General features: G+C 34.2%; 1 pseudogene across 1 annotated transcript in view; it reads right to left on the minus strand.

Annotated features, from left to right (window-relative positions):
* Window positions 1-1,974: 1,974 nt before the first annotated feature.
* LOC306651579 (high mobility group protein B3-like) overlaps window positions 1,975-25,782 on the minus strand; it is a 75,638-nt pseudogene continuing 51,830 nt past the window's right edge. Inside the window, exon 3 of the transcript in view lies at window positions 1,975-2,604. The product of the transcript in view is annotated as a high mobility group protein B3-like (transcript). The remainder of the gene's footprint in view (window positions 2,605-25,782) is intronic.

Raw genomic sequence — 25,782 nt, forward strand, 5'->3', positions numbered from 1 at the left:
GAATGAATTAAACCCCTCCTCTCACCCTGTACATAATGCAACTCACAATGGATCAAGGACCTTGGAATCAGACCAGAGACCATGCACCTTAGAGAAGAAAAAGTAGGTCCAAATCTTGAACATGTTGGCTTAGGATCAGACTTCCTTAGCATGACTACATAGCACAAGAAATAAAAGCAATAATCAAAAACTGTGATAGATTCAAACTACAAAGCTTTCTCTCAGCAAAGAAATTATCAGCAATGTGAAGAGAGAACCTACAGAGTGTGAGAAAATCTTTGCCATGCATACTTTAGATAGAGCACTAATTTCCAGAATATATAAAGTACTCAAAATATTCTACACCAAGAATACAAATAACCCAATCAACAAAAGGACTAAGGAAATGAACAGACACTTCACAGAAGAAGATGTACCAGCAATCAACAGATATATGAAAAAATGTTCAACATCTTTAGTAATTCGAGAAATGCAAATCAAAGCTACCCTAAGATTCCATCTCACCCCAATTAGAATGGCAATTATGAAGAATACAAGCAACAATAGTTGTTGGTGACGATGTGGGGGAAAAAGATACACTCATACATTGCTGGTGGGGTTATAAATTAGTGCAAACATTCTGGAAAGTAGTGTGGAGATTCCTTAGAAAACTTCAAATGGAACCACCATTTGACCCAGGTATCCCACTCCTTTCCCTATACCCAAAGGACTTAAAATCAGCATACTACAGAGATACAGCCACATCAATGTTCATAGCTGCTCAATTCACATTAGCCAGATTGTGAAACCAACTTAGATGTCCTTCAATTGATGAATGGATAAAGAAACTGTGGTATATATACAATGGAATATTACTCAGCCATAAAGAATGATAAAATCATGGCATTTGCAGGTAAATGGATGGAATTGGAGAATATCATGCTATGTGAGATAAGCCAATCTCAAAAAACCAAAGGACGAATGACTTCACTAATAAGTGGTTGATGATACACAATGGGGAGTGGCAGGGAGGCAAGAATGGTAGAAGGAGGGACTGTATAGAGGGAAAGAGTGGTGGGAGCGGTGGCAGGAAGGAGAAAATAACAGAATGAATGAAACACCATTACCCTATTTATTACATAAATGGCATGCCTCTACGTCATGTACAGAGAAACAAGATGTATCCCATTTGTTTACAATAAAAATACATTTAAAATATAACATAACATTGCAAATTGTATTTATGTGCAGAATGTTCTTGAACTTTCATTGATGCAGTGACTCTTTGCTGACAATGAAGAGTCCTACAGTTTGTTTGATAACAAATTTAAAATCTACTGTAGTTAACTAAAAAAATACAAACTCTTCGTATGACAGCTGACCGCCCCCTTTTTCCACAACTAAGAAAGGCAGCAGAATGCTATATCATTGTATACAAAAACAAGAAAACCTGAAACTGAATGGATGCCCACTGCAGTGTCAACAGGTCCATCTCTGAGCTATGGCACCTCCAAAAGGCATCTTACCCCACAGCCTCAATGTCAGCAAGGAGCATCAAGAGTTTTTCTTGGTGATTTTGTTCTTTTTACAGACTATAGATATATACAGTTGATAACTGACGATTTCTAGTCAATAACCATATAGTTAATACCACCTTAGCAATTTAAAAAAAAATGCCAGAAACATCTTCAATTGCCTTCTACCACCAACAGCAAAGTGCACAGAGTGAGGAGAACATGAGAGTGCCTTTTCATTTTAAAAATGTTTGGAAATATGTACAACTTTGATACGGTTTCAGGGTGCTCTGGACACCCAGGGCCACTTCATGTCAACCACTGACAATTTCTAGAGGACTCTGTGAGAGTACAATATGATTGTGATCAAATTCTGTAACTGAACCTAATGAGAGAAACAGACACATCTCAAATGAGATGTGTCAATCATGATGCTCCTGTACTCTTAGGTATTCACAAGGAAACTGATAAACAAATTTTATTAATCCTCTTCCTCCTCCTCCTCTTCTCCCTCCTCCTCTTCTTCATCTTCCTCTTCCACCTTTAGCAGGGCTCTTTTTGCCATCAAACTTTCCTTTAGACAAATGGTCAGGAACATCCTTCTCATATTTCTCCTTCAGCTTTGCAGCCTTAATGATGTGTGGCTGCTTTTCACTGTCATTTAAATTATTCCATATCTTGCCCAGTTTTTCTGCCACATCTCCAATGGAGATACCTGGATTTGTGGATTTGATCTTGGGGTGGAATTCCGAACAGAACAGAAAGAATCCAGATGGTGGTCTTTTGGGGGGCATTAGGGTCATTTTTCTTCTTGCCTCTCTTAGCTGGTTTATAATCCTTCATTTCCTGATCATAGTGCTCTTTATCTGCCTTTGCCATTTCATCAAATTTAGATTTCTCTTTCCCAGATGTTGTCTTCCACCTCTTAGAGCACTTCTTGGAAAATTCTGCAAAATTGACAGTGACTTCTGGATTTTTCTTCTTATGTTCTTCCCTGAAAGTCTGCACATAGAAGGCATAAGCAGACATCTTGTCCTTCGGTTTCTTGGAGTAACATTTAGCCTGACATTTAGTAACATCCTGGCTGAATCGTTTATTCCTTCCCAGCCACCTAGCAAGAGGAAAGCAAAGGGGCAGGAAGGGCACAGGAGGAGAGGCAGGGAGAGGCAGCCGCAGGGGTGCTCCAGAAAGTTTTGTGGGCACTGTGGCAACAACAGTGGCCTGTTGCTTGTGTTCTTGATAATCGCCATTCTAATTGGGGTCAGATGGAATCTTAGGGTGGTTTTGATTTGCATTTCTCTTATTACTAGAGATGTGGAACATTTTTTCATATATCTGTTGATTGCTTGTAGATCTTCTTCTGTGAAGTGTCTGTTCATATCCTTAGCCCACTTATTGTGTTATTTGTATTTTTGGTGTTAAGTTTTCTGAGTTCTTTATAAGTTCTGGATATTAGTGCTCTATCTGAAGTGTGTGTGGGTGACATTTTTTCCCACTCTGTAGGCTCTCTCTTCACATTGTTGATTGTTTCCTTTGCTGAGAAAAAGCTTTTTATTATATTATATCTTTTATTTTTATTTTATTTCCCACTTTTGATTTTTGCTTTTATTTCTTGTACTTTGGGAGTCTTGTTAAGGAAGTCCAGTCCTAAACCCACTTGACAAAGATTTGGGCCTATTTTTCTTCTATTATTTTGCAGGGTATTTTGTCTAATTGCTAGGTTCTTGGTTCATTTTGAGTTGAGTTTTGTGCAGGGTGAGAGGGGTTTAATTTCATTTTACTGCATATGGACTTTCAGTTTTCCCAGCACCATTTGTTGAAGAGGCTATCTTTTCTCCGTTGTATGTTTCTGGAACCTTTGTCTAGTATGAGATAACTATATTTCTGTGGGTTTGTCTCTGTGTCTTCTATTCTGTACCATTGGTTTACCTGTCTGTTTTTGCACCAATACCATGCTGTTTTTGTTACTATTGCTTTGTAGTATAGATTAAGGTCTGGTATTCTGATACCACCTGCTTCACTTTTCCTGCTAAGGATTGCTTTAGCTATTCTGGGTCTCTTATACTTCCTAAACAGTTTCTCTATTTCTGTGAGTATGTCATTAGGATTTTAACTGGAATTGAATTGAATCTGTATAGCACTTTAGGTAGTATGGCAATTTTGAGAATATTAATTCTACCTATCCAAGAACGTGGGAGATCTTTCCATCTTCTAAGGTTTTCCTTAATTTCTTTCTTTAATGTTCTGTAGTTTTCATTATAGATGTCTTTCACCTCTTTTGTTAGATTGATTCTCAAGTATTTTATTTTGTGAGACTTTTGCAAATGGGATAGTTTTCATAAATTCTCTTTCAGAGGATTCATCACTCATGAATAAAAATGCATTATATTTATGTATGGTTGATTTTATATCCTGCTAATTTGCTGAATTCATTTATTACTTCTAGAAGATTACATGTAGAATTTTTTGGAAATTCCAAACATAAAATCATGTTTTAGTAAATAGTGATAGTTGGAATTCTTCTTTTCCTATTTGTATCCCTTTCATTTCTTTGGTCTGTCTTATTGCTCTGAATAGAGTTTCAAGGATGATGTTGAATACAAGTGTTAAAAGAGGGCATTTCTATCTTGTTCCAGTTTTTAGAGGGAATGCTTTCAATTTTTCTCAATTTAGTTGATGTTGGCTGTGGACTTTGCATAGATAGCCTTTACAATGTTTAGGTATGTTCCTACTATCCCTATTTTCTCTAGTGTTTTGAGCATGAATGGGTGTTGGATTTTATCAAATGCTTTTTCTGCATCTACTGAAATCATATGATTCTTATCTTTTAGTCTGTTGATATGGTGAATTACATTTATTGATTTCCAGGTGTTGAACCAACCTTGCATCCCTGGGATGAACCCCACTTCATCATGGTGCATATTTTCCTAATATATTTTTGTATGGGATTTGCTAGAATTTTTATTGAGAATTTTTCTATCTATGTTCATCAGGGATATTGATCTGAAGTTTTCTTTCTTTGATGTGTCTTTGTCTGCTTTTGATATCAGGGTTATAACAGCTTCATATTATGAGTTTGAAAGGATTCCCTCCCTTTCTATTTCATGGCATACTTTGAGGAGTATTGGTATTAGTTCTTTGAAGGTCTTTTAAAACTTGCTGAGAATAAGTCTGTCCCTGGAATTTCTTGGTTGTTAGGCTTTTGATGCCTTCTTCTATTTCATTGCTTGAGATTGATCTGTTTAAATTGTGTATGTCCTCCTGATTGAGTTTTGGAGGAGCATATGTCTCTAGAAATTTGTCAATGTCTTCAGTAGTTTCTATTTTTTGGGGTATAGATTTTCAAAATAACTTCTAATTATGTTTTGTATTTCTCATGATATTTCCTTTTTCATCACAAATTTAAATTCTTTGAGTTTTCTCTCTCCTCTTCATTAGTGTGACTAAGAGTTTATCAATTTTTTTATTGTTTCAAAGAACCAACTTTCCATTTTGTCAATTTTTTCAATCATTTCTTTTATTTCAATTTCATTAATTTCAGATCTGACTTCATTTATTTCCTGTCTTCTACTACTTTTTGAAATTAATTTTATTTAGCTTTTAATTTTTTTACAGACTGCATTTTGATTCATTGTACACAAATGGGGTACATCATTTCGTATACATGTTTGTACACAATGCAGATTCATACCATTCGTGTAATCATATATGTACATAGGGGAATGATGTCTGTCTCATTCCACCATTTTTCATACCCCCTCCCTCTCATTTTCTTCTACATATTCTAAAATTCCCTCATTATTCTCTCATTCCCCACCACCACCCCCATTATATATCATCCTCCACTTATCAGGAAAAACATTCGGCCTTTGGTTTTTTTGGGCTTGGCTTATTTCACTTAGCATGATATTCTCCAATACCATCCATTTATTTGCAAATGTCATAATATTATTCTTCTTTATGGCTGCATAGTATTCCATTGTGTTTCTATACCAGAGTTTCTTTATCCATTCATCTGTTGAAGGGCATCTAGGTTGTTTCCACAATCTAGCTATTGTGAACTGAGCTGCTATAAATATTGATGTGGCTGTGTTACTGTAGTTTGCTGATTTTAGGTCCTTTGGGTATAAACCGAGGAGTGGGATAACTGGGTCAAAAGGTGGGTCCATTCCAAGTTTTCTTAGGATTCACCATACTGCTTTCAAGAGTGGCTGTACCAATTTGCAACTCCACCAGCAATGTAAAAGTGTGCCTTTTCCCCCACATCCATGCCAACATCTATTATTGTTTGTGTTCCTGATAAAAGACATTCTAATTGGAGTAAGATGAAATCTTAGAGTTGTTTGAATTTGCATTTCTCTAATTACTAGAGCTGTTGAACACTTGTTCATATATTTATTAATTGCCTGTGTGTCTTCTTCTGGAAAATGTCTGTCCAGGTCCTTGACCCATTTATTGATTGGGTTCTTTGTATTTTTGTTGTAAAGTTTTATAAGTTCTTTATAAATTTTGGAGATAAGCGTGCTCTATCTGAAGTGCATGTGGAAAAGATTTTCTCCCACTCTGTAGGCTCTGTCTTCACATTCTTGATTATTTCCTTTGCCGAGAAAAAGCTTTTTAGTTTGAGTCCATCCCATTTATTGATTCTTGCTTTGATTTCTTCTGCTTTGGAGTCTTATTGAGGAAGACTGATCCTAAGCCAACATGATGAAGATTCGGGCCTACTTTGTCTTCTTTTAGGTGCAGGGTCTCTGGTCTAATTCCTAAGTCCTCGATTCATTTTGAGTTGAGTTTTGTACAGGGTGAGAGATAGAGGTTTAATTTCATTTTACTGCATATGGATTTCCAGTTTTGCCAGCACCATTTTTTGAACAGACTATCTTTCTTCCATTGTATGTTTTTTGCTCCTTTGTATAGTAGGAGGTGACTGTATTTATGTGGTTTTGCCTCTGTGTCTTCTATTCTGTACCATTGGTCTACCAGTCTATTTTGGTTCCAATACCATGCCGGTTTTGTTACTATTGTTCTGTAGTATAGTTTAAGCTCTGGTATTGGGATATCTTCTGTTTCACTTTTTCTACTCTGGATTGTTTTGGCTATTAGTGGTCTCTTATTCTTCCAGGTGAAGTTCATGATTGCTTTCTCTATTTCTGTGAGGAATGTTATTGGGATTTTATTTGTAATTGCATTGAATCTGTAGAGCACCTTTGGTAGAATGGCCATTTTGACAACGTTAATTCTGCCTATCCAAGAACAAGGGAGATCTTATCATCTTCTAAGGTTTTCTTCAATTTCTTTCTTTAGTGTTCTGTAGTTTTCATTGTAGAGATCTTTCACCTCTTTTGTTAGACTAATTCCCAAGTAATGTTTTTTGAGGCTATTGTGAATGGAGTGATTTTCCTAATTTCTCTTTCAGAGGACTCATCACATATGAATAGAAATTCATTAGATTTTATATCCTGCTACCTTGCTGAATTCATTTATTAGTTCTAGAAGTTTTCTAGTGGAGTTTTTTTGATCATCTAAATATAGGATCATGTTATCAGCAAATAGTGACAGCTTTAGTTCTTCTTTTCCTATTTGTATCCCTTTAATTTCTTTGATCTGTCTAATTGCTCTGGCAAGTGTTTCAAGGATGATGTTGAATAGAAGTGGTGAAAGAGGGCATCCTTGTCTTGTTCCAGTTTTTAGAGGAAATGCTTTCAGTTTTTCTCCATTAAAAATGATGTTGGCTGTGGGTTTAGCATAGATAGCCTTTACAATGTTGAGGTATGTTCCTACTATTTCTATTTTTTCTAGTGTTTTCAGCATGAAGGTGTGCTGTATTTTATCAAAAGCTTTCTCAGCATCAATTGAAATAATCATGTGATTCTTAACTTTAAGTCTATTGATGTGGTGAATTACATTTATTGATTTTCAGATGTTGAACCAACCTTGCATCCCTGGAATAAACCCCACTTGATAATGGTGTACTATCTTATTAATATATTTTTGTATGCGATTTGCCAGTATTTTGTTAAGAATTTTTACATCTATGTTCATCAGGGATATTGGTCTAAAGTTTTCTTTCTTTGATGTGTCTTTGTCTGGTTTTGTTGTAAGAGTGATACTAGCCTCATAGAATGAATTTGGAAGAGTTCCCTCCTTTTCTATTTCCTGAAATACTTTGAGGAGTATTGGTATCAGTACTTCTTTAAAGGTCTTGTAGAATTCAGCTGAGAATCCATCTGGTCCTGGGCTTTTCTTGGTTGGTAGGCTTTTGATGGCTTCTTCTATTTCCTTGCTTGAAATTGATCTGTTTAGATTGTGTACATCTTCCTGATTCAGTTTGGGAGGATCACATGTCTCTAAAAATTTATCGATGTCTTTGATATTTTCTATTTTGTTGGAGTATAGGTTTTCAAAGTAGCTTCTAATTATGCTATATATTTCAATGGTGTCTGTCGTGATCTTTCCATTTTCAACATGAATTCTAGTAATTTGAATTTTTTCTCTCCTTCTCTTTGTTAGTGTGGCTAGGAGTTTATCAATTTTGTTTACTTTTTCAAAGAACCAACTTTTTGTTTTGTCAATTTTTTGAACTGTTTCTCTTGTTTCTGTCTTCCACTAATTTTGGTATTGATATTTTCTTCTTTTACTGTGGCTGTGAGATGTAATGTTAGGTCATTTACTTGTTGACTTTTTATTCTTTTCTTTATTGTGCTACTTGCAATGAATTTTCCTTTTAGTACTAATTTCATAGTGTCCCAGAGATTTTGATATGTTGTATTTTTGTTCTCATTTACCTCTAAGATTTTTTTTTATCTCCTCCTTGATGTCTTCTGTTATCTATGCTTCATTCAATAGTGTATTAGTTAGTCTCCAGGTCTTAGAATAGTTTCTGTTTTTTATTTTATCATCGATTTCTAATTTCATTGTTATGATCTGACAGAATACAAAGTAGTATCTTTATTTATTTGTATTTACTAAGGTCTGCTTTGTGGCATAACATATGGTGTATTTTATAGAAGGATCCATGTGCTGATGAGAGTAAAGTTTATTCGCTCATTGATGGATGGAATATTCTATATATGTCTGTTAAGTCTAAGTTATTGATTGCATTATTGAGTTCTATATTTCTTTGTTCAGTTTTTGTTTGGTAGATCTATCCAGTGGTGAGAGAGATGTGTTAAACTCACCCAGAATTATCGTATTGTGGTGTATTTTGTTCCTGGAATTGAGAAGGATTTGTTTGACATACATGGATGCACCATTTTTGGGGGCATAAATATTTATGATTATAATGTCTTGCTGATTTATGGTTGTTTGAAGCAGTATGAAATGTCCTTTATCCCTTCTGACTAACTTTGGCTTGAAGTCGACTTTATCTGATATGAGGATGGAAACCCCCACTTTTTAACTGATTTCATATGTGTGGTATATTTTTTCCCATCCTTTCACCTTTAGTCCTTGGGTATCTTTTTCTATGAGATGAGTCTCTTGAAGGCAGCGTATTGTTGGATCTCTCTTTTTTGATCCAATCTGCCAGTCTATGTATTTTGATTAATGAGTTTAGGCCATTAACATTCAGGCTTATTATTGAGATATGATTTGTATTCCTGGTCATTTTGGCTTATTTTCAGTTTTTAACTTGGTTTTGTTTCTCCTTTGATTGGCTTTTCCTTTAGGGTATTTCCTCTCTTTGGTGACTTACATTGTTGTTTTCCATTTACTCCTCATGGAATATTTTGCTGAGAATGTTCTGTAGTACAGGCTTTCTATTTATAAATTCTTTTAGCTTTTGTTTATCATGGAAGGATTTTATTTCATCCTCAAACCTGAAGGTTAGTTTTGCTGGGTATAAAATTCTTGCTTGGCAACCATGTTCTTTCAGAGTTTGAAATATGTTGTTCCAGGACCTTGTAGCTTTTAGGGGGTATGCTGAGAAATGTGCTGATATTCACTTTGGCTTCCACCTATAAATAATCTGATGCTTTTCTCTTGCAGTCTTTAAAATTCTATGTTTATTTTGTATATCAGGCATTTGCATTATATTGTGCCTTGGTGTGGATTAGTTATAATTTTGTACATTTGCTCCCCTGTAAGCCTCTTATATTTGATTTTCCATTTCATCCTTCAGGTTTGGGAAATTTTCCAATATTATTTCATTGAATAGAATGTTTATTGCTTTGGTTTGTATCTCTGTGCCTTTCTTAATCCCAATAATTCTTAAATTTGGTCTTTTCATGTTATCCCATAATTCTTGGATGTTCTGTTCATGATTTCTTACCATCTTCTCTGTGCAGTCAACTTTATTTTCAAGATTTAATATTTTGTCTTCATGGTCTGATGTTTTTTCCAAGTGATCCAATCTGTTGTTTTCTATTGAGTTTTTCATTTCATTTATTGTTTCCTTCATTTCATGGATTTCTGTTTGTTTTCTTCCAAATCTGTCTCTTTATTGATCTTTTGCTTCCTGAATTTGAACTGTTTATTGAAGTGATCATTTGTTGCCTGCATTTGCTCTCTTATATCATCTTTACTTCACAGATCATTTTAATTATGTACATTCCAACTCCTTTTCTGACATTTCTTCTACTATGCTGTCAATGTATTCTATTAATATAGCATCTTGATTTGTTTGGAGTGCTTTCTTCCCTCGTTTTTTTTTTTTTTTTATGTTGTCTTTGTATCTTTTCCTCTAGCAGTGTGGATCTGAGGTATTACAGTTTCCCCCCTATAGTTTTATAGTGTCCCTGCAGGTTTCAATACCTCACCTTTAAGGGGGTGATCAATATTAGCAGCACCCAATACAAACAATATGAAGCCTTAAACCCAATAGCACCTATTAAGATCTTAACAGTATTGTAATAAACAGGGATGATGAATTTGATTATTATCTATAGCGTGAACAATAGGTTTGAAATAAGGTCTAAACTTTCTAACAGTGGACAAAGAGGATGGGGGAGTGGTGTAGGATGTAATGCTAATGAGATAAGTGAGTATACTGAGGTACTAAATCATAGAAAGAGTGAAAGTAGAATCAAAAGAAGCTGATTGTTAACATGAGAAAAGGGACAAAGAGACTCGAAGGAAACAGATAAATAAGAGAAGAATAGAGTGAGAAAAAAAGTGAAAGAAAAAATAAAAAAAGAAAAGAAAATGTACAATAAAACTGTAATATACTATTCTAACCTCCCAGTATTCAGTAGCCTGATATATTAAAGGTACTTGATCATGGGCTTCTAGTCTCTGGCTGTTGGCTATTGTCCCAGGATGAAAACTGTCCCACTAATATGGTGGCATCTGGGTCATGGATAATCCAAGATGGCAGTAGAGGCATCACAACAAGTTGGTAGATAGGGAGCTGTAGGGGGTGTAGTGCTGAGTGTTCATGGGGCTGGACATGGGACCGGGCCAGTGGCTCTGGAGATCTGATCTGCTCCATGCAGGTCTGGGCCTGGGCCTGGGCCAGTGGTGCAGGAAATCTTATCCCTCATTTTTAGCTTTTAAAAATGTTTTTCCATAGGAATTTATGATTTGCTCTTTTCTCCAAAATCAATCTTGGATAAATGAAATAGAAAGGAAAACTAAGGAATTCATTGTTATATTGGTCATAGGTTCTCAAGTTTCTACAGTTTTCTACCTTTTTTTCTCCATGATCCAGTCTCTTGTCTTCATTATACATGTTTCAACCAAGCTATCTTTACATAAGGAACAGAGATGGGACATTTTTTCCATCTTGTTCAATATGAAAGTCGAGACAGTGTAGGTTTTGTATATGAATAGAAAATAGATGAATGGTGTGTGATAAGTCTAGAAGTGAATCTGCATATATATATACCTTTGATTTATGACAAAGGTAATATTGTGGAACAGTTGGGAAAGATTTCAATTAATGGTGCTAAGTCAATCAGGAATGGAAACCAAGAAGGTAAATTTTCTCATACTACTTCACATACACAAAATAAATTGTAGGTATGCTGTACATACAAATACTAAAAGTAAATTATTACATTTTTAGAAGAAAATGTAGAAGAATCTTCAGGTTATTTTTATAAGACATAAAAACGATGAGACATAGAAATTGATAAATGGGAATACATTGCAATTAAGACACCAAAAATCGGGCAAAAATATAAGATAGAGGGTGGGAGAAGTTGTTTGCATAAACACAATTGATGATATATGCAGAATATATAAAAACATCTCCTACAAATGGTAAGAAAAAGATGAAACAGTTCAGTAGAAAAATTAGCATCAGTTTTAAGACTTTATAAAAGTATATATCCAAGTGGCCAATAGACATGAAAAGTGTTCAGCTTCTTTAGTCATAGTTGAAATGCACATGACACCCCAAAGAGTTCTCTGATCCTAATTAAATAAAACTAGAAACCAATAACAGAAAGACAACCGAGAAGTCACCAAGCAGTTGGAAATTAACAACGTCGATGTCAAAGTAAAATTTAAAACTACTTAGAACTTAGTGAAAAAGAAAAGAACATTCTATAGGGTACAATTTATCAGATACAGCTAAAGCAATGCTGACAGAGAATATTTATAACACCAAATACTTACATTGAAAAAGGGTAAAGTCTCAAATTGATATCTTACATTCTTACTTCAAGGATCTTGAAAATGAAATTTAAAATAAACCCAAGGTTAAGAAGAAGAAAGGGAACAACAATGATGAGAATGGACTTAAAGAAAATGGAAGAAAGAAAATGGAAAATATAGATAAAATCAGGAAAACAAAGTTACTTCTTTGAATAGATCACTAAAATGAAAAACAATGCAGAATTAAGAAATAAAAATGTGAACAAATACAAATCACTAATACCAGGAACAAAACAGTGATCTAATAACAGATACTTCAGCCCTTACAAGGGTAATGAGGGAATAGGACAAACAAGTCTATGCATATAAATTAAACAACTAAAAATGAACCAGTTTCTCTCTGACAAGTGGATGCTAACACACAATAAGGGGTAAGGAGGGTAGAACAGAAATTCATTAGATTAGAGAAAGGGGAATGAAGGGAAGGAAGAGAAGTTGGGAATAGGAAAGACAGTAGAATGAATAGGACATGACTTTCCTATGTTCACATATGAATACACCACCAGCGAAACCCCACATCATGTACACCCACAAGAATGGGATCCTAACTAGATTAACTTATACTCCTTGTGTGTATAATATGTCAAAATACACTCTACTGTCATATATATCTGAAAATATTAAAACAAAATAAATAAATAAATGGACCAGTTTCTTATAAACTATGAACTTCCAAAATTCATCCAATATGAAAAATATAATCTGAATACTCTAAGAGAAATAAGGATAAGAAGCAAGAAAAATGTAAGTTCAAAAGGTCTCAGTAGAACAAATATTTGAAGAAGAATGTACACCGGTTCTACAAGGAATATGGAAGGCATTACTTTGGCCCTCAGTGTTTACACTAGAACAGAGGAAATGAATCATAAGGAAAGAATGATAAATATAATGAATATTAGAATTATTTGTATCCTCCCATAATACTTTGTCCTTTTTGCTCATTTATCTATACTATAGAGGCCTCATTTGTGGGTAAGGATAAAGCACATGGGGATAAAGGAAAAGTACATGGAAGATATTCCTAAGGAATAATGTTTGAGTGATGTCTTAAAGAGAAGTAAGAGATGGTCAGGTAAAGAACAAGGGGAGAATATTCAGACCATACTCAAGGAAATGAGTATGGTCTGTTACACCTGGAGTAGAAAAGGGGCTAATGTGAGTGAATGTAGATAAAGCTGGAAAGCTAAACTTGACCCTGTGGGTCAAGTTGAGGATTTGTGATTTATCTATTAGGCATTTGTAAGCTATTGAATCAGGAAATAGGTACAATCAAATGCTTGTTTGAAAATGTTAAAATTGGCTATCATGTGGAGAAGGATTATAGGGGCATAAGAACTTACATAAGGTGGTAGGTTTCCTATTTCATTAGACTAGACTATAGGTGATAGTGGATTGACCCAGATTCATAACTGAACATATGGAGGGAGGAAGATGGAAATATTTATTTTGAAGATAGAATAATAAGACTTACTAATGGTTGTCTGTGCAGGGTAATGGGGAGGTAGGGAGTCAGGAAGATTAACATTTCTCTTTTTGCCTAGCAGTGGGTTATTTCCATCAATGATATCATACCCAGAGTAAATAAAATGGCTAGCACAAGACCTAGAACATAGAAGATGCTCTAGAAATATGTTTCCTTGTTGTTTGGTAATATCACAAACAAAGCAATAACTAAAGCATAGCACTCCCATTCCTACGACAGTAATTGCTTCATTGAGGGGAACCTTGGGAGACAACCTCTGAGATTTCCTGCCCATTCCACTTAATTTAATTTCCACTATTCTTTCTCCTTTCCCTGAGAAAATAAGTTGTCTCATGAATGCTAACTCTGAGTATAGTGAGTCCTTCAATCTGGGAAGGTGTAGCCTTTTCTGGAGGAGGAGGATGGCTTTCCTGAAGTAGGTAGTAAGTCAATGATGATCTTTGGATGAGGCCTTTAGAGGCTTTGAGAATTCTCTGACATTTGCATAACTTTAGAGTTGAGTAAAAGATGTGGCCCCCAAACCTAAACCTGACTGCCCTTATGGTCTCCTCAGTTCCAGATTTCCTGCTCTTTTCAGGGATATTTGGCCAGAGGTTTGCCCTATGTCAGGTTAAACCACCATTCATTTCCTCTTGGGCAGTTGACCCTATATGGAGAGGGAAAATGGCTAGGAAGGAGTCCAGAGTACAGAAAGCTGAGTGAGCAATGCACAAAAAGGGGTTGCCTGGAAAGAAAGATGAAATCAGAGAATGCAATGGCCAGCCTGAAGGGCAGAGAATGAAACTAGATAACAGAATAAACAGACTTTGAGAATAGGGTGAAAGTAAACACAGATGGGGGAAAATTTAACATTTTCTTGGATTATATCCCAAACCTGAGTTTTGCCTCTGACTATAGTACCTTTCTTGATGCCTAATAACTCATTTTCCAGGCTAATCTAAAAATTTCACTTACTTAACTGATCGCTAATGTCCTCATTAGAAGGATACATGAATTGTTTTGAAAATTTCATTATTTTTTTCTAGATAACCAAAATGGAAAATGAAAATCTAATACATCACTTTAATGACATCATTTAATTTGAACAGGGACAGGAACTGTATCTTGGAACTTATTAAAATAGATTTGAGTTTAGTATAAGAAAGAACGGAGAACTGTCAAATCTGTGCTGCTATAACAAAATACCTGAGACTGGGTAATTTATAAAGACTACACATTTATTTTCTTATGGTTCAGTTGTCTAGTGAGGGTTGCCCTCTGCTTCCAAGATGGTGCCTTTGTGCTGCTGCTTCTGAAAAGAACGAATGCCATGGTGGAAGGTAAAAGAACAAGAGAGGGAAATGCTGTGTGAAGTCTCTTTTGCAAGGGACTTAATGTCATTCACAAGAAAGGAACCCAAATGAACTAACTACCTGCTAAAGGCCCCAACACAAATTACCATCACATTGGTAGCACCTGCATTTTAGAGGGGTAACATTCAAATCATTTTACTCTCTTAGGGTGGGGATGAGGTCCATCACCACAATTGACCACAGAATGAGATTAGGAAGCTAATTTTATACCTTTTATGGTACTTGCTCTCCTTTCAGACAATATTTTTAGGTACTTTTAAGTTTTAAGGAACATGAGTGCCTGAATTAGCTTAGGTCAGACCTTCTTATGTGGAGATGCCTTGGGATATATGGGGGATGTGGTAGTAAGGCAGAAATGTGTGGCCTCAGGAAGAATGAGAACAGTAACTTAGAATTATTCAAGGTATAATCACTATTCCAAGTGACCCAGGTATCTGCTTGATCTCCATAAAGCATTGTCTTCTCTATTCACATGATATTGTTAGATTTCCAAAGTGAAAGGAACCTCATTGGTTTGATTTGTCACTGAGTTCCACGTAGATTTGTCATATAAGCTTTTGACTCCTTCCTATCTACTCTTTGGATTGAAGGGATCTGGAAGCCTATGGATATCTTCACAACGCCTGTGGATTCCCGGAAATTCTTGGCAAAGTAAAACCAATGTGCAATTTTCTCAGGAGACAAGGTGAATAAACTCAATTTTAGAAAAAAAAAAACATTGTTTTGGCATAGATCCATGATTCAGTCACATATACCCAGGGATAAGGCTATCAGGGTCCCATATATCAAGGCATGACAGTCTTATATAAGTAAACACAGTTGCTTGCTTGTAAGAGGTCAATGCAAGAAGTGAGCATATAGAACTTCATGTACTATACATCTTTTAGACAGGTCCTGTCTAATTTTTAAATTCTAAAATTCAAAAACAATATCATTGTCATCATCATCTCTATTACTTACTATGAATCAGATACAATGACATCCTCTAAGGCAGGCATTTTTATAATTTTCATTATACATATAAGGAAACAGGCTCAGAGAGGTTAATCTAGTCAGGGTTATGAAGTGAGAAATTGGTGGAGCTAAGATTAGAATATATGTAGTTTCTGACTTTAGAGGTATGCCTCTTAATTACAAAATCATAAATAGTGTTTACAAACTTTGGCTACAAATGTCATTTATATGCACAAAAGCCACATTTAAAACAGGACGACCAACTAATATCAGGTCATTAGATTGAAAAAAGGCATGTCCACATGCCTAAGATGAAATACTCCACTTATTTTTCCCAGAGATGTTGGCCAGATTGAAGATGCTCCTGTTGGGTTCATTGTCTGAAAAAAAAATACACCATCATATGTAAATTCCTAATATTGTGCCTAATGTTTGTCCAGCACATCTGTTTCTAGGGATATTTTTAAGCAGATGTTGAGGATGGCCAAATGACTTGGCTATGATGACTCTTCAAAGAATTGTTGTCCAATTATTATTTTCAAAAATATGATATGTTAAAATTTACCCTTTTGGAATACAGTTCTATGGGTCTTGTAATCACCAGCACAATCAAGATATAGGAATCTTATAACTGAAAAAATAATTTTCTGTTACAAATTTCTAGTCAAACCTTCTATTTACCTCTAACATGTTAAAGACATTCTTGTAGTTTTCCCTTTTCTAGAATGTTTTTACAAATGGAATCATACAATTCTGGTGATTGTATGGAAAGCATGGAGGTGATAGTTACTAATAACCTATTGTATACTTGAAATTTGCTAACAGTCTATTTTAAATACTACCACCATACCACAAAAAAGTGTTGCTATGTGAAATGATGGATATTTTAACTTGATAGTGGTAATCATTTCACAATGCCTATGTAAAACATCACTTTGTACACTTTAAATATGTACAATTGTTATTTGTGAAATGTCCGTAAAGCTGAAAAATTAAGAATATAACAAAATGCATGCCTGTGAATTTGTAAATTTTTATTTTTCAACTATTATGGGAAAATTTCAGAAATAATTTCTTCAAATGCCCTTTCCACACAATGGCTTTTTTCTCCCCTTTCTGGGACTCCAATGTAAGTATTGTACCCTTTATTATTATTCTATAAGTTTCTTAAAAAATCAGTATATTTTTCAATGATTTTCTCTTTGTTCTGCAGATTGGATAATTTCTATTGACTCTTTGAACTGTCATCTCGTTTCTATTATTGATCCCATCCAAAAACACTTTTTTTTAAAATTGAACATTGTTTTTGCATTAAAATTTTTAATTTGCTTCATTTTATAGTTTTCCTTTTTCTTCTGTGAATATCTTTCTATTAATTTCAAAGTGGTTAGTACTGTGGCTATAATAGTTGCTTTATCATACGTGTTTGATCATTCCTAAATTGTAGTCACCTTGTAATTGACATCTGTTATCTTTTCATTGAGAACTAGTCACATTTTCCTAGTTCTTTATTTGTTGAACAACTTTGGATTTTATTCTGGATATTTTTAATATTAATTAATTATGAGGTGCTGAATCTTGTTAAAATACTCTGATTAATATTTATTTTGTTTTGTTTCTTTGTTTTAGCAAGAGTTTCATCTGTCCATACATCCTGTCTTGCCTTTTGTTGCTGATGATTCTAATGTTAATTAAGTTTTCAAATCCTCTTCTATGGTGTATGTAGTCTGTCTCATCCATGTGCCACTCAGAAGATAGTCTGGGGCTGGGGTGATGGTTTATTTCAGAGTTCAGTAGCAAAAGCCTTTACTGTACTGCTTTGGGTGTCTCCCTAACTTGCTCAGCATATATGTATACTTAGGACTTTTTTTGATTCAGGCACAGAATTAGGGGATCACCTTACTAAATTATGCTGTTTGGGCATTTTTACATACTGTCTTGATCTCAGGGGCCCCTTTTCTCTGTCCTCTACTTTAGCAGATGGAGTTTATATTAAGAGTTTTATTCACTTGTGATGTCATGCAGTTATGCACAAATAAAGCCATCCTCAGAGTAAAGTGGTGAGAGTACAAATGTAAAAAGTTTTGGAGTATTATATGGAAGATATTTAAACCACAGTATTCAATTTTCTGTTTCTATTCAGAAAGTTGGGTTTTCTCTTGAGTATTTGGGTAACTGCATTATTACTGTTATTATATAACTCTATGACTGAGGCCACTTTTGAGGCAGAATGTGGAGAGAAATTTAGAAAGTAAATGGGTAAAAATAAAGATTACAGTCTCTGGTTCAGGATCACCCTCTCTACTATCACTCTTGTCATCAAGTTGGAGTTGCTCTCAGAGTTTTCACTGTTCTTCTCTGCTGTGATAGGCTTAATCTACCATGGTCAGTTCCAGAATTTTTCCTAAGATTATTATTTGTAATTGAGAGTTTGATTGAGGCAATCACAGGTTCATGCTATTATGAAAAATAATACATCAAACAGACATTTCTCCAAAAAAAAAAAAAACGTGACCAACAGGTATATGAAAAGATACTCAAAATCACTAATTATCAGGAAAACATAAATCAAAACCACAATGAGATATCACCTCACAAGTCTTAGAATGACTGTTATCAAAACAGCAGAAGATAATAAGTGTTGGTAAGATATGGAGGAGTTGAACCTCTTTTACACTGCTTATGGAAATATAAACAACACAGCTACTTTTGAAAAATATGTAGTTTCTTCAAATATTTAAAATCGGAATTACCATATGATCCAGAAGTCCCACTTCTGTATATTTATTTTCAAACAGTTATATGTACTGCCATGATTCATTTCAACATTATCACAATAGCCAAGACATGGAACCTATCTAAATGTTCAAGGATGAATAAATGGTAAGTGTACACACATACAATGAAATATTATTCAGTCTTTTAAAAGAAATCCAGTTGTTTCCAACAATATGGAGAAAACTTGAGGGTGTTATGCCAAGTGGAATAAGTCAAATACAGAAGGACAAAATTACTATATGTTTCTTCTTACTTGAGGTATCTAAAAGAGTCAAATGCACTGAGGGGAAAGTGAAATGGGGGTTACTGTCAAAAGGTTATAGTGTTTCATTCATACAAGATGGAAATTTGTAGAAATCTCCTATAAAACAATGTGTTTACAGTTAATGATATTATATTGTAGACTCTAAAATTTGTTATTTTGAGTGTAGCTATTATGTTTAATATTCTTAACAATAAAAAGTGAAAGAATATAGAGATATTTCTTGTATATTTTGCCTGATTTCTCCCAATTGTAACTTTTGTAAAATTATAGCATCATATTACAACAAAGATACTGGCACTGATATAACCCACTGATCTTGTTCAGATTTCCCCAGATATTGACTAATCTGTATATATTTGTGAGTGTGCATCTTAAATTCTGCATACTTTTATCACCTATTTAAATTTGTGTATCTTCACTATTATCAATGTATTGATTCAGTCCCAAGGATTCAACATGCCTTTTTATAACCATACCTATCAGCCTCCTGCTTTGCTTCTCCATCTCTAACTCCTGGTAACCATTAATCTGTCCTCCATTTCTAAATTTTGAAATTTCAAAAATGTTTTGTAAATGTATCATGTACTGTGTACCATTATGCTACTGTTTTTTTCACTCAGCCTGATTCCTTGGAGATTCATCCCATTTGTTGCATGCATCAATTATTTGTTCCATTTTATTGCCAAGTTGTATTGTATAGCACATAGTTAGCATGGATTGCTTACTGTTCACCAGTTGAAGCATATCTGGGCTGATTCCAGGTTTGGACTATTACAGATAAATCTGCTTTGACTTTTAGTATACAGACTTTTATTGGAATATAAAGTTGTGGTTTTTTGTCTAATTGCTGGGTCAAGAGGTAAGTTGCACATTTAGTTTCCAAACCATTTTTCATAGGAGCCGCACCATTTTATGCTCTCCTAAACAATGTACAAATAATTGACACAACTTTGTCATTATCTGACGTTTTAAAATTTTAGCCATTCTGATAGGTGTATAATATTATCTCATTGTGATTTTAGTTTGCATTTTCCTGACACTAAATGATATTTAACTATTTTTCATGTATTTATTTGCCATGTGTATATCCTCATTGGTGAAATATCTCCTCTATGTTTTGCTATTTTCTAACTGAATATTTTTTTGCCATTCAGGTTTTTATTGCTTTATTAAAATAATTCACATGACATACAATTCACCATGGTAAAGTTTACAATTCACATTTTTGTATGTACTTATAGATATGTTCAAGCAGAATATCTTCATCAATTTAAGAAGAGCACATATCCATTTCATATTCATCTATGTACTCATCTTTTCCCATCTCCAGCCCTAAGCATCTACTAATCTGCTTTCTATCTTTGTAAGTTTATGTATTGTAGACATTCATATGATTGGAGTAAAACAATATATATTATTTTATAATTGACTTCTTTTATATCGCATATCCAAAGAAAATACATTCACAAAATTGAAATTATTACACATTTGATTGCTTTAAATAAAATCCAAATTGGCACATTTTTAGCCATTTATAGACTGTCTTCTTTGTATGTCCCACCAATATTCACCCAATATCTGTTACCCAAAGTGAGACAAACCTTACGAACATAAAATTAGCCAAACTGCTGCTGCCCTTTGGAACCAGAGATGCCTTACCTTAATGCTGAGTGGCATTGCCTAGACACATAGCCCTGCACTACTGGAGAATCTTCTTCTATGAGGGACTTTCCCTCTCATGTAATCAGTCCAAGTTCCACTCAATAAATTTTATTGAATGATACTGCCCTCTTATGGCTCTGTCTTTTCCTTGACCAACCCAGATACACTTCAACTGGTGAATATTTATATAATATATGGTAAATATAGACTATGTAGTCTTCTTCAGAAATAAAGTAGATCAAATGATTGGTGCATGGAACAACTTGGATAAATCCCCAAGGGATTATGCTTAGTGTAAAAAGCCAATCACAGAAGGGTATATATTGCAAGATTCCTTTTATATGACACTTTTGAAAGGACAAAATTTCAGCAATGGAGAACAGATTAGTGATTACCAAAAGTTAGTGCTGGAAAAAGAAGTTCTTGAATGTGCCACATAGGATCATATAGTAATACTATTTTTCATAAATTCAGGTGCACTGGGGTTGTGGCTCAGTGGTAGAGTGCTTGCCTGGCATGTGTGAGGCACTGGGTTCAATTCTCAGCACCACATAAAAATAAATGGATAAAATAAAGGTCTATAAATATCTAAAAAATATTTTAAAAAATAAAATAAATTCGGGAACTTGAGACTGTTTTCCAAAGCAGCTAGACTATTTTTACATCCATGCCATTGGTATGAGTGTTCTGATTTCTCAACCTCCTCAACAACAGTTGTTACCTAACTTTATAGTTCTAAATATCTCATTTGTACAGAGTAGTAACTCATTGTGGTTTTCAATCTCTATGATAAATACTGTACAATATTTTCTGTGCTTATTATCCATTTGTATATCTTCTTTTGAGAAACATCTAATCTGATTTTTTGTGTAATTATTTATTGAGATTTTTGTCTTTATTGTTGAGTTGTAAATATTATTTTTATATTCTAAGTACAAGTCTCTCATTGGACATAAAATTTGCAAATATTTGTTTCTATACTATGGGTTATATTTTTACTTTCTAGCATTTTTAAGCATACATATTTTTAATTTTAATAAAGGCAAGTCTGATTATCTATTTTTCTTCTTTTGTTCATTTCTTGGTGTTAATTCAATTAATCTTTTGTTAAATCTAAGGTTAGGAAGATTTATTCCTATATTTTAATCTAAGAGTTTCATAGTTTTAGTTCTTTAATTTAGGTCTTTGAACCTATTTGAGTTAATCTGGCATCCTCATTGAAAATAAGTTGACTAGAGATGTATATGACTTTGTTTCTGGACTGTCAATTGTATTCCTTTCATGTATGTACTTATCCTTGTGCCAGAACCATACTGTGTTTATTTTCAATGCTTTGTAGTAGGTTTTGATATGGGGAAGTGTGAGTCTCCTACTTTATTGCTGCTTTTCAGGAATTTATAGATATGCTTAATTTTTTCAAATCCAATATGAGTTTAGAACTACCTTGAAAATTTCTACTGAGAAGTTAGCTGAGATTCTTATATAGAATGCATTGACTCTTTAGATGAATTTAGGCAGTATTGCCAACATGACAATTTCCAGCACTCGAATCAGAGAACAAAGGATATTTTACCATTTACTTTGAAATTCTTTAATTTCTTCAATATTTTGCTGTAAAATATTGTAAAAAGAAAAAACTTTTTAAAATTTGATTGGAAACTTTTAGTTATACATGCCAGTAGAATTCATTTTGACACAATTATAAAGCATGAAATGTGTCTATTCTAAGCGAGACCCCTTTCTTATGGATGTACTAGATGGTGGGATTCATTGTGGTGTATTGAAATAAGTATATAGGAAATTTTTTTCAGATTCATTCTACTGTCTTTTATTTTTCCTATCTGCCACCCTTCCCTTCATTTCCCTTTGTCTAATCTCCTGAATATCTATTCTTCCCCTCTACCTGCTTTATTGTGAGTTAGCTTCCACAGATCAGAGAAAACATTCAACCTCTTACTTTTCGGGACTGGCTTATTTTACTTAGCATGCTAGTCTCTAGATCCATCTACTTACTTGCAAAAGTCATAGTCATTCTTCTTTATGGTTGAATAATACTCCATTGTGCATATACCACCTTTTCCTTATTGATTTCATATACTGGATGGCATCAAACTAAAAAACTTCTTCATAGAATAGGAAACAATCAAGAACATGAAGAGTGGGAGAAAATCTTTGCCACTCATACTTCAGATAGAGCACTAATCTCCAGAATATATAAAGAACTCAAAAAACTCTATACCAAGAATACAAATAATCCAATCAACAAATGGGTTAAGGAAATGAACAGACACTTCACAGAAGAAGATGTACAAGCAATCAACAGATATATGAAAAAATGTTCAACATCTCTAGTAATAAGAGAAATGCAAATCAAAACTATCCTAAGATTCCATCTCACCCAAAATAGGATGGCAATTATCAAGAATAAGAGCAACAATTGGTGTTGGCGAGAATGTGGGGAAAAAGGTAGACTATTACATTGCTGGTGGGGCTGCAAATTAGTGCAGCCACTCTGGAAAGCAGTGTGGAGATTCCTTAGAAAACTTGGAATAGAACCACCATTTCACCCAGCTATCCCACTCCTTGGCCTATACCCAAAGGACTTAAAATCAGCATACTACAGAGATACAGCCACATCAATGTTCATAGCTGCTCAATTCACAATACCCAGATTGTGGAACCAACCTAGATGTCCTTCAATTGATGAATGGATAAAGAAACTGTGGTATATATATACAATGGAATATTACTCTGCCATAAAGAATAATAAAATTATGGCATTTGCAGGCAAATGGATGAAATTGGAGAATATCATGTTAAGTGAGATAAGCCAATCTCAAAAAACTAAAGGATGAATGATCTCGCTGATAAGCGGATGAGGACATATGGGGGGTGGGAGGGGTGCAAGAATGGAGGAAGGAGGGACTTTATAGAGGGAAAAGAGGGGTGGGAGGGGTGGGGGGGAAGGAAAAGATAACAGAATGAATCAAACACCATTACCCTATGTAAATGTATGATTACTCACATGGTATGCCTTTACTTCATGTACAAACAGAAACAACATGTATCCCATTTGTTTACAATAAAAATAAATTTAAAAAAAAAGAAAATGAAGAGAGAGCCTACAGAATGGAATAGCACTTTTTCCACCTGCATCTCAGAATATTAATTTTCAGGATATATAAAGACTCAAAAAGCTTAGTAATAATTGACAAATAACCCAATTTATAAATGGGCAAAGGAGCTAAATAGACACTTCTCAGTAGAAGAAATATGAATCATCAACAAATATATGAAGAAAAGTTCAAAGGAAAAGCTTTTTAACTTTTTTAAAATTTATTACTGTGTTTCATTCTTTTTGATACTATCACAAATTTATTGTTTTCTTAACTTTATTTTCAAATTGTGCATTGTCAATGTATAAAAAATAATTGATATTTGTATAATAATCTTGTATCCCGCAACCTTGGTTCATTGATTACAGGGGGCTCTCTTGTATATTCCCAATCTTGGGGCAAAGCATAGTTTTTCAACATTCAGTGCATTCCCAAAGATTCCCACCTCTTCATGCTATCATCATGAGTTTAGAATTTCAGAATATAAATTTTGAGGGGACACTAATATTCACACTATTGCAACATGTGTCCTAGGAAAAAATTCTCTCGGTTTTTGTTTATCTGGGTAGTTTTTCCTTTTGCCCTAATTCTTAAGTGATACTTCTGTTGGATGTGGTACTTTTGGTAGTGTTTTCCCTTCAGCATTTTGAATATGTTATCCCACTGTCTTCTGATTTTCATCATTTATGTTTAGACATCAGCTGTTAAACTTATTATTGCTGTCCTGTAAGTGATATGTCATTTTCTTTTGACATTTTCAGGATTGTATTCTGCATTTTCATTACAGCATTTTTACTGTGACATGTCTATCTGTGGGTATGATTTTATTCTAGTTGTAGGTTATTGAACTTTTTGTATAAATTTGGGATTTTTCAGCTATTATTTCTTCAATATACTTCTTTTTCTTTCCTTTTCCTCTGATATTCTCATTATATGCATGGTGTCCCACATTTCTATAAGGAAGTGTTTACTTTTCTTGATTCTTTTTTTCTCTCTGTTCTTCAACTTGTATAATCTCCAGACATTCATCTTCATGATTGATCATTCTATTTTTTTGCCAAGTCAAACTACTATTAATCCCCTCTTCTGCATATTTTCTTCAGCTATTGTACTTTTCAAGACCAGAATATCTATTTGGTTATTTAAAGGATTTCTATTTAGTGATATTGCTTGGTTGGCCAGCATTGTCAACACACCTTCATATACTTTTTAAATCAAGCTTTCCTTCAGTTTTATGAACATATTTATAATGACTTCTTCAAAATATTTTCCTCATAAATCTGACACCTTTTTATTCTTGTAAGCAGTTTCTATGGCATGATTTTTTTTCCATTGTATGGGTCATACTTTCTTGTTTCTTTGCATTTTTGCCTGTGCAGGGAGCTAGACATATTAGATAATATATTTATTATTTATGTTACTCTTCCCTTCACCCCTAGGACTTCTTGTTGTTATTTACTTGTTTATTTGTTTTGTAACTAACTGAATTATTTTAGTGAAGTCTACTTCCTTTCAATCCTCCACAGGGATTTAAGTGCATGGTATTGTTCTTTAGGGAGGCACAATTTTGGGTTTACCACAGTCACTTTGGAGAGGGCAGTGGTAATTATAGGGCTCTCTTCCACTCTTCTCTTACCACACCCAAGCATTAAGCTCCACCAATTGCTGCCCTATTGCTCTATTGTTTACAACAGTGCCTGAACAGAAAATTCCTCTACAAATGAATCTGATCGAATTGTGGCTTCTTCGATGAAATAATTTCTGTAGTCAGTGTTTGATGTTTGTTCTGATCTCAACAGAATTCCTCTCAATTGTCTTATTCCCTAAATTTCTCTTCCATACTAGCCATTCTTCAGTTAGGTTTGTATCTTCATTAGATCTACAAATTGCCTTTCCTCCCTTCACCACAAAAGTCCACTGGTTTGAGAATACTCACAAATTTAAAGTTTTCCTTACTCTTGCAGATGAATTCAGTTCCTTTTGGAAGAGCTAAGAGGCCTTTGTGACCTTTTCTCTATGCAGTTAAATTTTCTGATCTATGGCTCTAGAGATGAAGAGAGTTGCAAGCATCTTTTTGAGTGAT

The sequence above is a fragment of the Sciurus vulgaris genome, assembly GCF_902686455.1.
Source record: "Sciurus vulgaris genome assembly, chromosome: X".
NCBI lineage: Eukaryota > Metazoa > Chordata > Mammalia > Rodentia > Sciuridae > Sciurus > Sciurus vulgaris.